The sequence below is a fragment of the Urocitellus parryii genome, chromosome 2, assembly GCF_045843805.1.
Source record: "Urocitellus parryii isolate mUroPar1 chromosome 2, mUroPar1.hap1, whole genome shotgun sequence".
Taxonomy (NCBI): domain Eukaryota; kingdom Metazoa; phylum Chordata; class Mammalia; order Rodentia; family Sciuridae; genus Urocitellus; species Urocitellus parryii.
In genome coordinates this window covers 216030970-216042606 of record NC_135532.1, presented here as the reverse complement: position 1 = coordinate 216042606, position 11637 = coordinate 216030970, and the positions used below count along the sequence as shown (strand labels likewise).

The following is an 11637-nucleotide window of genomic DNA, read 5'->3' as shown; positions in this document are numbered from 1 at the left end:
CTCGAGTATATGTATAAGAATATAGAAAAGTCCAGCTCCCAACAATGTGGAATTCAGAAAGTAACATTCAGTCAAAAGTTACCAGGTGGGCTGGAGATATAACTTAGTTGGTAGACCTTGCCTCACATGCACAAGGCTGTAGGTCCAATCCCCAGCACCAAAAAAAAAAAAAAAAAAAGAAAATGTTACAAGGCAAGCAGAGAGGCAGAAAAATACAGCCCATAATGAGAAGAAATAGTAAATAGAATTAGTAGAATAGGATATTAAAATAGTTATTAAAACACCTTTCATATGTTCAAGAAGATCGAAGGAAGCATTAGTATGTATATATGTTTTGCGTATACATTTATAAGACCCAATCAAACATCCAGAGACAAAAAAATACAATGCCTAAGAAGAAAAATACATTGAATCAGGATTAACCTCTGTAAGCTGCTGCAAAAGAAATCAGCAGCTGGAATAGCTATAGAAACTGCTCAAAGTTAAAGACAGAGAAGGAGAAATGAATAAAGAAAACTCCAAAAGGAATAGCAAAAGCATGACTGCAACAGTCTATTGTGTGTGTGTGTGTGTGTGTGTGTGTGTGTGTGTGTGTGTGTAAGGAGAGTCAGAAGAGAATAAAAAACAAATTGAAAAAAAGAATGGCCAATACCTTTTTACAAGTTTATTAAAAACTATGAAGCCACACATCCAAGAAGCTCAACGAACTCCAAGCACAAGCTCAAGCACAAAAGCAATACAAGAAAAGTTCCTTCATCTGAAGAGAGACACCCACCTTCAGAGGGAAAGTGCACTGGACGGGATCTAGTAGGCATCCGGGTAGTGATTAGGACAATCAGCCAAACTAAAGCAACCAGTGGAGCCTTCGCTCAGCAGTGAACCCTGTGAGCGAGAAGCAAAGGAGGCACCAGCTCCTGTTGTTCCCTTTCCTCGCGGAATGGCTGTGCCACATGGCACCCAAAACAAACTCCTGCCTCTTTATGAACAGGGGGAAAGGAGAGGGAGAGCGGCCAGGAGTGGAAGGATACCAAGCAGGAGTACCTCTGCAAGGTCCCCTCTATCCTGCATCCCCCATGGGCAGTGGAAATAGGGTTCCCCTCGGCGAAATGGGCTGGCTGAGAAATAAAAGTTAGCAAAAATAGAACGACGAAAAAAACCACAGGACACAGAAAATAATTTCAAAATTGGGAGCAGGATGGGCAAGCTGATCAGAAGGATGGAGCTTCTAGACTAATGGCAAAATGGAGCCCGTGCCTGCTTTTTTTATATTGGGAAATATCAAAGGCCTTCCATAGAATGTTCTTCACCGAAAAAAGGTTAAAGGTGGGCTGTCAAGTTCCTAGTGGGTTACACCCATCTCTGGAGCTACTGTGAGGGCTCTACCTAGCAGAGCCAAAATAAAGGTCACGTGCATTGGGCAATCTATTGCCTCCGGAGAGCCGCCATGAGTTGGAGATGCCAAACCTGAATCTCCTTGACTACCATGCCAAGAGAAGATCCTGTAATTCACAGGTGGATTCCTGCAGTCCCCAATAGCCAGGCCTCTGAATGCTGTGGCTGCGTGAGCAATGCAGAAATGCTGAAGGGCTAGGCTGACCTGGGCAGGTCTGTAAACCAAGTCTGGTGTGAGAAGGGCAGTTTCCCTCATGAGGTCTGGCAGAATAACCTTTGTAACTTCTGTTGCTGTGAGATTTTGACACACAGTATTTTGTTCTAGAGTCAGACTCCTCCAAAGAGGAGCAGAATAGTTGGGGATAAAAGTCCTGCTCAGCTTTCTAATATGCTGTTGGATATAAATTCAGATATCAGGAGAAAGATCTAAAGTGAAGACAAGCCTGGGGGCCATCATCATAAAGCACAGCCAAGGACTTGCATACATGAAGGAGACTATTAGAGACAGTCACTTAAGGGGAGGTGGGACAATGTAGCAAGGGACCCCAATATTTAAGTCACGGTAGTGGAATGGTTGATAAGGGCTAGAGAGACAAACAGAACAGCAAGTGAGTATAGCATCAGGAGACCTAAGAAGAAGGGAATGGAGAATGATGGACACCAAATTCTGTGGAGAAGCTAAATAAGATAAAAGCTATAAAGATTCTAATGGAACCCTGGGGTGGGGGAGCTACCACTGCTGCCATATTCTTTTTGCCCGTTCTTCGGGCTCAAGATCTTCTTTACAGAACCATGTCAAGAGGAGTATATTTGATGGATATGTATGCTGATAAGGAGTTCAGTCAGGAACCTGAGTTCAACCAAATAGATCCAAATCAGATTGACCTGCATGGCGACTTGCTGCAGCCCTCAGGTGGCAGAAGGAGCCATCTCCCAAGCCCAACAACAAAGTCCCTGCAATTCTGTATGCCTACTGTGGCCTCTTAGAAGATGAGCAGCTGTCCATGTGGGCAGTCTCTCCTGGCGGGCCATCTGTGGGAGGAGATTTCATAATGAACACCTTGAACTCGTGGTGGTCATTAGATGGTCCTGTGATAATGTGGATCACATGGCAGCAGACGATCCAGGATCTTTTGCTCCTTAGGAGTCTATGATGTAGTAGAGTTGGAATTTGCAGAGAATGGAGCAAATTCATAGCTCAAATGGCATGCTGAGGTGGTGGTGGCTTCTGAATAATCTGTCCACAAATTATTAGAAAAGTTTGTAATGGAAAAAAAAGTGGATAGGAGTTGGTTCAAGTGGCAGAACCTATCCCAGTTGTCAGAAACTTGAGTGTGTCAGAGTCCTAAGAGGGGAAATACCTCAAGGGACCCAATTTAGAGATTCTAGATATTCTAGAAGCCAGTGGATGGGCCACATGCCCTGAGAACCTTGTACCTTGTACCCTCATCTGCTCGGGTGGCTAAGTGTGCTGCCCTACTTCATTCATCTTTCTTCAGCCCTTCCCCTCATGGGTCTACCCCTACCTCTAAACCCACCCCCACTACCTCTCTCTTCAAGCTTTGGGGTCGCTTCACCTCCTCCTCCTGGCATCTACCATCAACATCTCATCCCCTCCTCTCCTCAGTTACCTCCTCATCTGGCTCTACCTCCCCCCGGGGCCATTCCAGCTGCCCTTCACCTAAATGCAGCCTTCTTCCTCCCACTGAATTCTACAGTGGGGCCTCTACCAGATACTTACATGGAGGCCTCAACACCCCCAAACCACACTGGCAGCCAAGATCTGGGCTCTTTGCCCTCTATAGTGAGTGAAACCAAATTTGAAGAGATCATGAAGCAAAACAGAGCAATTTCCAGCAGTGCCAATTCCAAGCAGTGTCTAGAGCCAGTACAGGGGATTACAGTGACGTAACTGAGACCCACAGTCACTACAGTTATCAAACAGTCTTGGGTCACCAATGATGACATTGGCACGTCCTTATTTCCTCTCATAACTGTCTTCATGGCACTGAAGACAAGTCCTCCTGTGTGGGTGCCAGCGAGAGCTCTTCCAGGAAGACATTGGTCCAGGTCACCTGCCTGTCCCAGGGGAGTAGCAGAGGACCCCAGAATCTGCTTCATAATGAAGATTGACATGATGCTTATTTCCAACAAGGAACTGGGACCATGAGAGATGCTGGGATAGAGAGCAGGACAGCTCCACCGAGAAGGAGCCTGGTGGAAAGCAAAAAAAATTTAATGGACTTGCATCTCCTTACCTTGATGGGGACTGAAGAAGGGAGGCTGCTCCACCTCTTCCCCTTCCTCCAACCCCCCACTTCCTGCCGCTACCCAGTGAATGCCTTCTGCCCTACAGGCTTGACAATGGCTTGGCAGCCCTCCCGATCCGATCCCACACCCCTGCTTGCTGGGGGAAAGAACCTAAAGACTTGGTGTGGTTGGAGGAGTGGCAGGTAGGAAAGGAGCAAGAGGGCCAGGTCCTGGTCTTTGCCAGGAAAATGTTTCTTATTCTCCAGGAACAGTGCAGTGGGGAGGCTGGCGGGAAGATTCCTCCCCAGAGAAAGTGGATCCTCCAAGGGAGAGCGACTGAGTGTGCCAGAATATACCCAGGGTCCTGCTCTCTGATCTAGATTTGATGGGGTCAAGAGGATCCAGACTCCTTGCTAACATACCACTTTAACTCCTTTATTTCTCAGCCCTTTGAAGAGGGACCAGGAGAATGGTTTCCCCCTCTTACATATTGATGGTTTGTTTCCCAGACAGCCCAGAGGGCTGAACTCGTTCGACTCCCTGCTGCCCAGCCTTCTCAGTGGACTTGTCCCTCCTAAGCAGAGAAGGCCATGAGGTTGCTTCTGCTGAGTTGCCTGGCAGAGCCAGGTGCCACCCTCTGCTGCTTGGTACCTGGTTGTTCTTTCAATGTCCAGATCTCTGAAGTGTTCCCTTTCCCTGGGGCTTTTCTATTTCACACATGGAGCCCTTCCCCCAAGAAGGCTGCTTCCTTGTTTTAGAGGAAATGATTGCCATGGAGAAATGGATATCAGGATCTCAGCAATGAAAAACCTTAGAGAAGCACCAGGAGGGAGTGGGGAAGGAGGCAAGATGGGCAGGAGATGGCCTACTTCAATAGGCTTTTCTTGTTCAGTTTTGATGTAAGCATGGTCTTGCATCCCCCAGGTATATACTTTCACTAATTGTGGAATAACCCTGCACTAGGAAGCAGGTAAAGGCAACTCACAAATTTGGTGTCTTTACATTTTTTTTGGGGGGGGGGTAACTGGGATTTAACTCAGGAATACATTGCCACTGAGCCACATTCCTAACCATTTTTTTTTTTAAATTTATTTTGAAGGAGGGTCTTGTTAAGTTGCTTACAGCTTCACTAAGTTGCTGAGGCTGGTCTCAAACTTGCAATCCTCCTGTGCCAGCCTCTTGAGTTGCAAGGATTATAGGTATGTGCCATTGCATCCGGCTCCATATTTTAACTATTGATGTAACCACTCCATTCACTCTGCCTGGAGGTAATTCCTGCCTCTGATAAGGTTCAAGGAAGAAATGGAGCCTGACTTGATGAACTCAGCTCAGAGTTCTAAGAACCAGCACTCCAGGGGCCAATTTCTACACAGACAAATGGGGTTGCTTTTCCTATAACATCCAGATTGTGATGGGGCTGCTGTTGAAGAAGGTGTCAATAACAGGGTCCTGCAGTACCCATGGGGTGATGTTACTTATTCATGCATCTACTGGGCATGGGGCATCTAATGTGAGAGGATCCACAGAGACCCTTCTGGCTCACAAGGGAGAGACTGAATTGGACTGAACCCTTCCTCAGTTCCCAGCACTTTTCTGAGGCACCCCTCAGTCCCTGAGGGAATCCCCCAGGATTGGAGAGGCATTCCCTTGGGACAGAGGCTGAAGGTTGTAGTTTTTTTCCCCCTGTCCCCCAACCCTATCCCCACCACTTCAGAACAGGGCACCCTGCCCAATTAGCCAAGTGTTGTGTGATGTGCTTATCCTCAAGAGCAGATCCAGGTGCCTTGAAAATGTGCAGAAAAGCAAGTCAGGTAACAGTGTAAAGAAAAACAATATATAGGAATATTGGAAAAGCATTTACCTGGAGAATTATTTTCTCCCCATTTTAATTTTTTTACTTGATGATACAATTTTTAGTTTTATTTCCTGGTAGCAAAAAGGAAAACAAAACAAAACAAAACAAAAAACCTCGGTCCTGAAAAAGGTCAAGTTCCCCAGTTCCCTTGTTGGTGATTTGTTTTCTTTCTAGTAGGTTGAAAACTGTGTAATAAATTCGACAAAGCTGTCAAAGTAACAGCAAAAGTAACAGCAAAAATAGTCTAATGGGTTGCAACACTAGAAAATTAGTGAAATTAGGTGGTGATCTTGGAGATAACAGGTTAAACTGTGGTAGCCAGACTTGATGGCCTGAAGAATAAGCAGGAAGTAAGAAAACACAGATAGACTGGACAAGCCTAACTCAATCTATCTATGAAGGACAGTGGAAAGGACAGTTTGTGGAGGGAATGGAGGAGTTAGGCTTTTTTAAAATTGGAGACACTCAAGAACATTGAAGAGTTGAGAAGGAGCCGGAGGGAGACCATGGATTTGTGGGAGAAGGGAAATGTAACCGTGGGAAGCCACCCCAGGAAGGTTTCTTCCACTAGGATGGAAGGAAGGACGGCAGCAGGGGAAGTGACTTGCAGGTCTTGGCGGTGGGAGCTGATACCTGATCTGCTAATGGCTAACGTTCTTCTGAGAAGTAGGCATTGGTGGGAAAACATCTGCTGAAAATGAGAAGTGGTGGGGCAGAGATTTGTGGGAGGCGTGGTTTTAAACTTCAGCCCAGCTGCGGTTGGAGACTGAAGCTTTGCTGGTGGGGACTGTGTGCCCCTTTGGGTTTCTCTAGCAGGACTAGATCTCCCCCAGCCCTCCGAGCCCTTCTGGACAGAAGAACAATAACCTCCATGGTTGGGGGAAATATGATTTATTGAAGGCTGGATTTTGCACTAAGCTCTTTTCATTAATTAACTAAAGCCTCTTGATACCATGAGGACCTATATAGTGTTATGGTCCCCATAAGAAAATAAGATGAAATAACTTGCCCAAGGCCCCAGAGTGATAGAGCCAACATACCAACCAACAAACCAACTTTAGAATGCATACTCAGCCAGGCCCAGTGTGTGTTTTCGAGGTACCAGTTGGGAGGAGATGTGGCTGTCCCCTGTAGTGTCACTTGGAAACAATCTCTCTCTTTACCAGTGTGCAGTGAGTGTGCAGGTGGTCTCAGTCTTCCTTCAAGCCACTCTGAACACAGGCCTTCACATATGCTGTTTCCTTTGCTTGGAGCTCTGTGCCCTCTTCTTGTCTCCTATAGATACTCCCAGTCTCCACTTTAAATACCTGCCACCATCCATTCCCCTGGCATCAAGCTACTTGAGTGTTCCTACTGTTCATAGTTTTCACTGAATTGCCCGACTCCAGGGAAGAGAAACGGAATAGGATGATAGAGCACCAAGGGGAAAAGCAAATCTCGAGATTCTAGAGTAGAACTGCTCAGATTCCCCTTTGAGCTCCTGGAGCTACTGTTTCTACCTCCCGAAAGTCTAAGATGCTGGGCTTCTACTCAGCAAGTGACTCTGCACATTTCTCTGCCCAGAAAAAAGTGAACTCATTCTTCTGGAAGGTTCTAAAGCAATCATTTCTAAACTGGGGTGCAGTCATCCTGAGATTTGTGTTGGTCCACAGGGGTACGGTGAAATTCAGTTTGCATTACTAAATAAGAAATAAATTCACAGAGGCTCTGGAGGCTGAGGCAGGAGGATCGCAAGTTCAAAGCCAGCCACAGTAACTTAGTGAGACCCTGTCTTAAAATAGGGCTGTGGATGTAGCTCAGTGGTAAAGTACCCCAGTGGTAAATCCCCAGTACGAAAGGAAGGAAGGAAGGAAGGAAGGAAGGAAGGAAGGAAGGAAGGAGAAAGAAAGAAATTCAACTTTTCTAATATTTAATATAGGGCTTAGGACTAGCACCTTCACTGAGTCCAAATGACAGAGGATCACATGTCACATCAGAGATCACATGTCACTTGAGGAATAGAAACCCACAAGGTGGAAATGTGCAGCGTGGCTTCTACTTGTTCCCTTTTGGAGTTCATGACTATGTCTACCGATTTACTTGATCTGATTTTTTTAACTCATCTAATAATTACAAAATGGATGTCACATGATTTCTGCATATAAATTGGAAATTAGAGATAATTCTGTAAATGCATAATTGTATAAGACAACGGCAGAATTGATGCTCCTCCTATTATGGATATGAACATGTTGCAATGTAAGAATAAGACAACATAGTCAGATCCTTCAAGAAGTCATTAAAACAACAACAACAATAATAACACAAAGACTATTGGTGAAATGTGCTCACATGGTTGTCATTAATCATTCATCTTCCCCTAAATTACACCAAACATTGACATATTAACTAATTATATTTTGAAGCCATTACAATAGCAATTTATTTCTGCTCTGATCTTGGTTATTTTTTAAACTTCTACTAATTTTCAGTTTGATTTGCTCTTGATTTTCCAGTTCCTCGAGTTGCACAATTAGGTTATTTGACACTTTCTCCTCTTTAGGTGTACCTGTCAATTGCTATCAGCTTTCCTCTTAGTCCTGCTTCTCTGTAGCCCACTGATCTCGGTATGTTGTGTCTATACTTTCATTTGCTTCAAGAACATTTTGAATTTCCCTTGCACTCGGTGCCTGGGTAGCAAGGCTCATTGACTCAGTGGTCAAATAGGACCAGGCTGTTTAGTTTCTATGTATCTGTACAATTCCCAGGGGTTCTTTTATGGTTGATTTCTAATTTTATTCCACGTGGTCAGAGAAGATGCAAGATCTAACTTCAGTTTTTAAAAATTAGTTGAGACTTGTTCTGTGGCCTAACATGTTGTCTGTCCTGGGGAATGCTCCATGTGCTAATGAGAAGCCTGTATTCTGTAGTTGAAGTGGCTCTCCTTTCTCCAAAGAAAAGCCCGCTTCACCATGGCTGATTTTAGGACTGTCAGCAAAAGAGTCTCTGTGAAAGAGTCCAATGTAGATAAACTTCTTATTTTCGTGTTACCCTGTTTTACTTGGCCACTGGCAGGGAAGATACCAGCACTTCAGGTGCTGGACACCCCCTTACTAGTTTTTCACAAACATATCCAGTATAGTACCTTGTAGAAATGTGCAAACAAGGCCTCTGGGCTTGGGCTGGGCTTCACAGAGATGTCTACATTTTTAAGATAAGTTACAATTGGGCTCCATGGTAACAGCTGGCAGGGGGAGGAAAGAAAGGGGAGAAGAAGCTCTCCCCTTCTCAGGTGTTGTCCTTGAAGAGTTAACTTGCCCAGAACAGTGAAAGAAACAGCTGCTTTTATGTGAACTTCTGCAGACTGTGAACTTCTGAGCCCCTCCCCTTACATGCTGGGTATAAAATTCTGAAATTCCCTGAACTTGGGGTTCAGGGTATTAATTGATTACAGCAAAAGCTGTGCACTCTGAAGCTGGCTGCAGCCAAATAAAACTGTTTCCTGCTATCTTCAGTGCCCTGCCTCGTTTGTCCCTACAACATAGTCACTGGCTGAAATGACTTGCACATATCTGTCAGGTCCATTTGGCCTAAAGTAGAGTTTAACTTCAATGTTTCTTTGCTGGTTTTGTGTCTGATCAGCCCATTGGTGAAAGTGAGGTGTTGAAGTCCCCAACTATTATCATATTGGAGTCTTATCTCTCCCTTTAGATCTAGTAATGTTTGCTTGGTGTGGTCCAGTTCTGGATGCATAAGATCTGTTCTTCATGTATGAGTATAGCCATTCCTGCTCACTTTTAGTTTCCATTTGTATTGAATATATTTTTGTTTGTTTTGTTTTGGTACCAGGGATTAAACTTAGAGGTGCTTAATGACTGAGCCACATCCCCAGACCTTTTTATTTTGAGACAGGGTCTTGCTAAGTTGCTTTGATCCTCCGTAAGTCACTGAGGCTGGCTTTGAAACAGTTATCCTCCTGCCTCAACCTCCCTAGTCACTGGTTATACAGGCATGCACCAATGCACAGGGCTTGTATTCAATATTTTTTCCCCATCCCTTCACTTTCTATGAGTCTTTACTAGTGGGGTGAGTTTCCTGTAGTCAGCATATGATTATGTCTTTTTTTTCTTAATTCTGCCAGTCTATATCTTTCACCTAGGGACTTTAGTCAATTTACTTTCAAGGTTATTAGTGATAGGTAACAACCTGTTGTCATTTTGTTAATTACCTTATGGCTGTTGTGCATATTGTTTATTCTTTTCTTTCTCTTTATTATTAATCTTTGCGGTTTGGTGGTTTTCCATAATGTTCAGGTGTGATTCTTTTTTCTCTCACATTTGTGCTACCAGTGAGTTTCATATTTTGTGTGTTTTTGTTATGGTCATTATTATCCTTTTGCTTTTAGATGTAGGTTTCCTTAAGCATTTCTTGTAAAATCAGACTGGTGTGGATGAATTCCCTCAGTTTCTGCTTGTCTGAGAAGGACTTTATTTCTTCTCCATTTCTGAAGAATGGCTTCGCTGGATATAGCATTTTTGTTGAACTGAAGTGGCACCCCCTTTCTTCACTGAAAAGTCTTAACTGGGCCTCTCCAGAAATCTTCACCCAGACTGATTTTAGGTCAGCAAAAGAGTCTCTGCAAAAGAGTTCAATGTAGATAAACTTCCTATTTTTGTGTCGCCCTGTTTACTTGGCCACTGGCTGAGAAGATACCAGCACTCCAGGTGCTGGATACCCCCTTACTAGCTTTTCACAAACATATCCAGTATAGTACCTTGTAGAAATGTGCAAACAAGGCCTCTGGGCTTGGGCTGGATTTCTCAGAGATGTCTACATTTTTAAGATAAGTTACAATTGGGCTCCATGGTAACAGCTGGCAGGGGGAGGAAAGAAAGGGGAGAAGAAGCTCTCCCCTTCTCAGGTGTTGTCCTTGAAGAGTTAACTTGCCCAGAACAGCGAAAGAAACAGCTGCTTTTATGTGAACTTCTGCAGACTGTGAACTTCTGAGCCCCTCCCCTTACATGCTGGGTATAAAATTCTGAAATTCCCTGAACTTGGGGTTCAGGGTATTAATTGATTACAGCAAAAGCTGTGCCCTCTGAAGCTGGCTGCAGCCAAATAAAACTGTTTCCTGCTATCTTCAGTGCCCTGCCTCGTTTGTTCCTATAACATTGGGGGATTTTTAATTTGTTTTTTTGAGAGGGATCTTGCAATATTCCCCAGTCTGGCCTCAAACTCCTGGGCTTAAGCAATCCTCCTATGTCAGCCTTGCAAGCAGCTGGAGTCACTGTGTCTAGCTGGTTATAGTATTTTTAACTGTTTTTTTTTAACACTCTGAATATATTATCTCAATGAATATATTATCTCTTCACTCCTGGCTTGCAATGTTTCCATCAGAAAATCTGCTGTTAGTCTGGTGGGCCTTCCCTTACATGTGAATTGATATTTTTCTCTTGCTGTAGAATTCTCTCTTTGACTTTTGACAGCTGGATTATAATGTGCCTTGGAGAGAACTTCTTTGGGTTAATTCTAACTGAGGTTCTTTGAGCTTCGTGGATCTGGATGTCCACATCTCTCCCCAGACTTGGGAAGATTTCAGGCTATGATTTCATTAAATGTCTTCTGGGCCTCACTGTGCCTTCTCTATCACTCACCATAATGTGACTCCACTTCTTGGTGTCCTGCATTTCCCACAGACATTCTTTGTTCTTTTTCCATCTGTTTTGCTCCACCTCCCCCACAACCGGGTTAATTAAAAAATCTTATCTTCAAGTTCAGAAATTCTTTCATCTGTTTCATTAGTTTGTTGTGGCTATAAATTGTGTTTTTATTTTCTTCATTGAGTTCTTTAATTGCAAATTTTCTGGGTTTTTTTATGATATCTACTTACTGAATTTCTCATTCAGATTATGTGTATTACCCAATTTCACTGAATTGTCTGCTTGTATTCTCTTGTTTCTTGCTGAGTTTCCTTAAGATCACTTTTTAAATCTCCTTTTCAGGCATTTTATAAATTTCCTTTTCTTTGGAGTCTATTACTGGAAAATTATTGAGTTCCCTTGGAGCAGTGGTAATGTTTCCTTGCTTTTTCATGTTTCTTATGTGCCTGCACTGAAATTTGTACATCTAGTTGAAATAGTTGCCTTTTCCAATTCTCTGGT

The 11637-nt window shown here is 43.8% G+C and overlaps 1 pseudogene; it reads left to right on the top strand.

Moving 5' to 3' along the window:
• The first annotated feature begins 2184 nt into the window (after window positions 1–2184).
• Window positions 2185–3665, top strand: LOC113186188 (cleavage and polyadenylation specificity factor subunit 7 pseudogene; annotated as a pseudogene).
• The last annotated feature ends 7972 nt before the right edge of the window (window positions 3666–11637 follow it).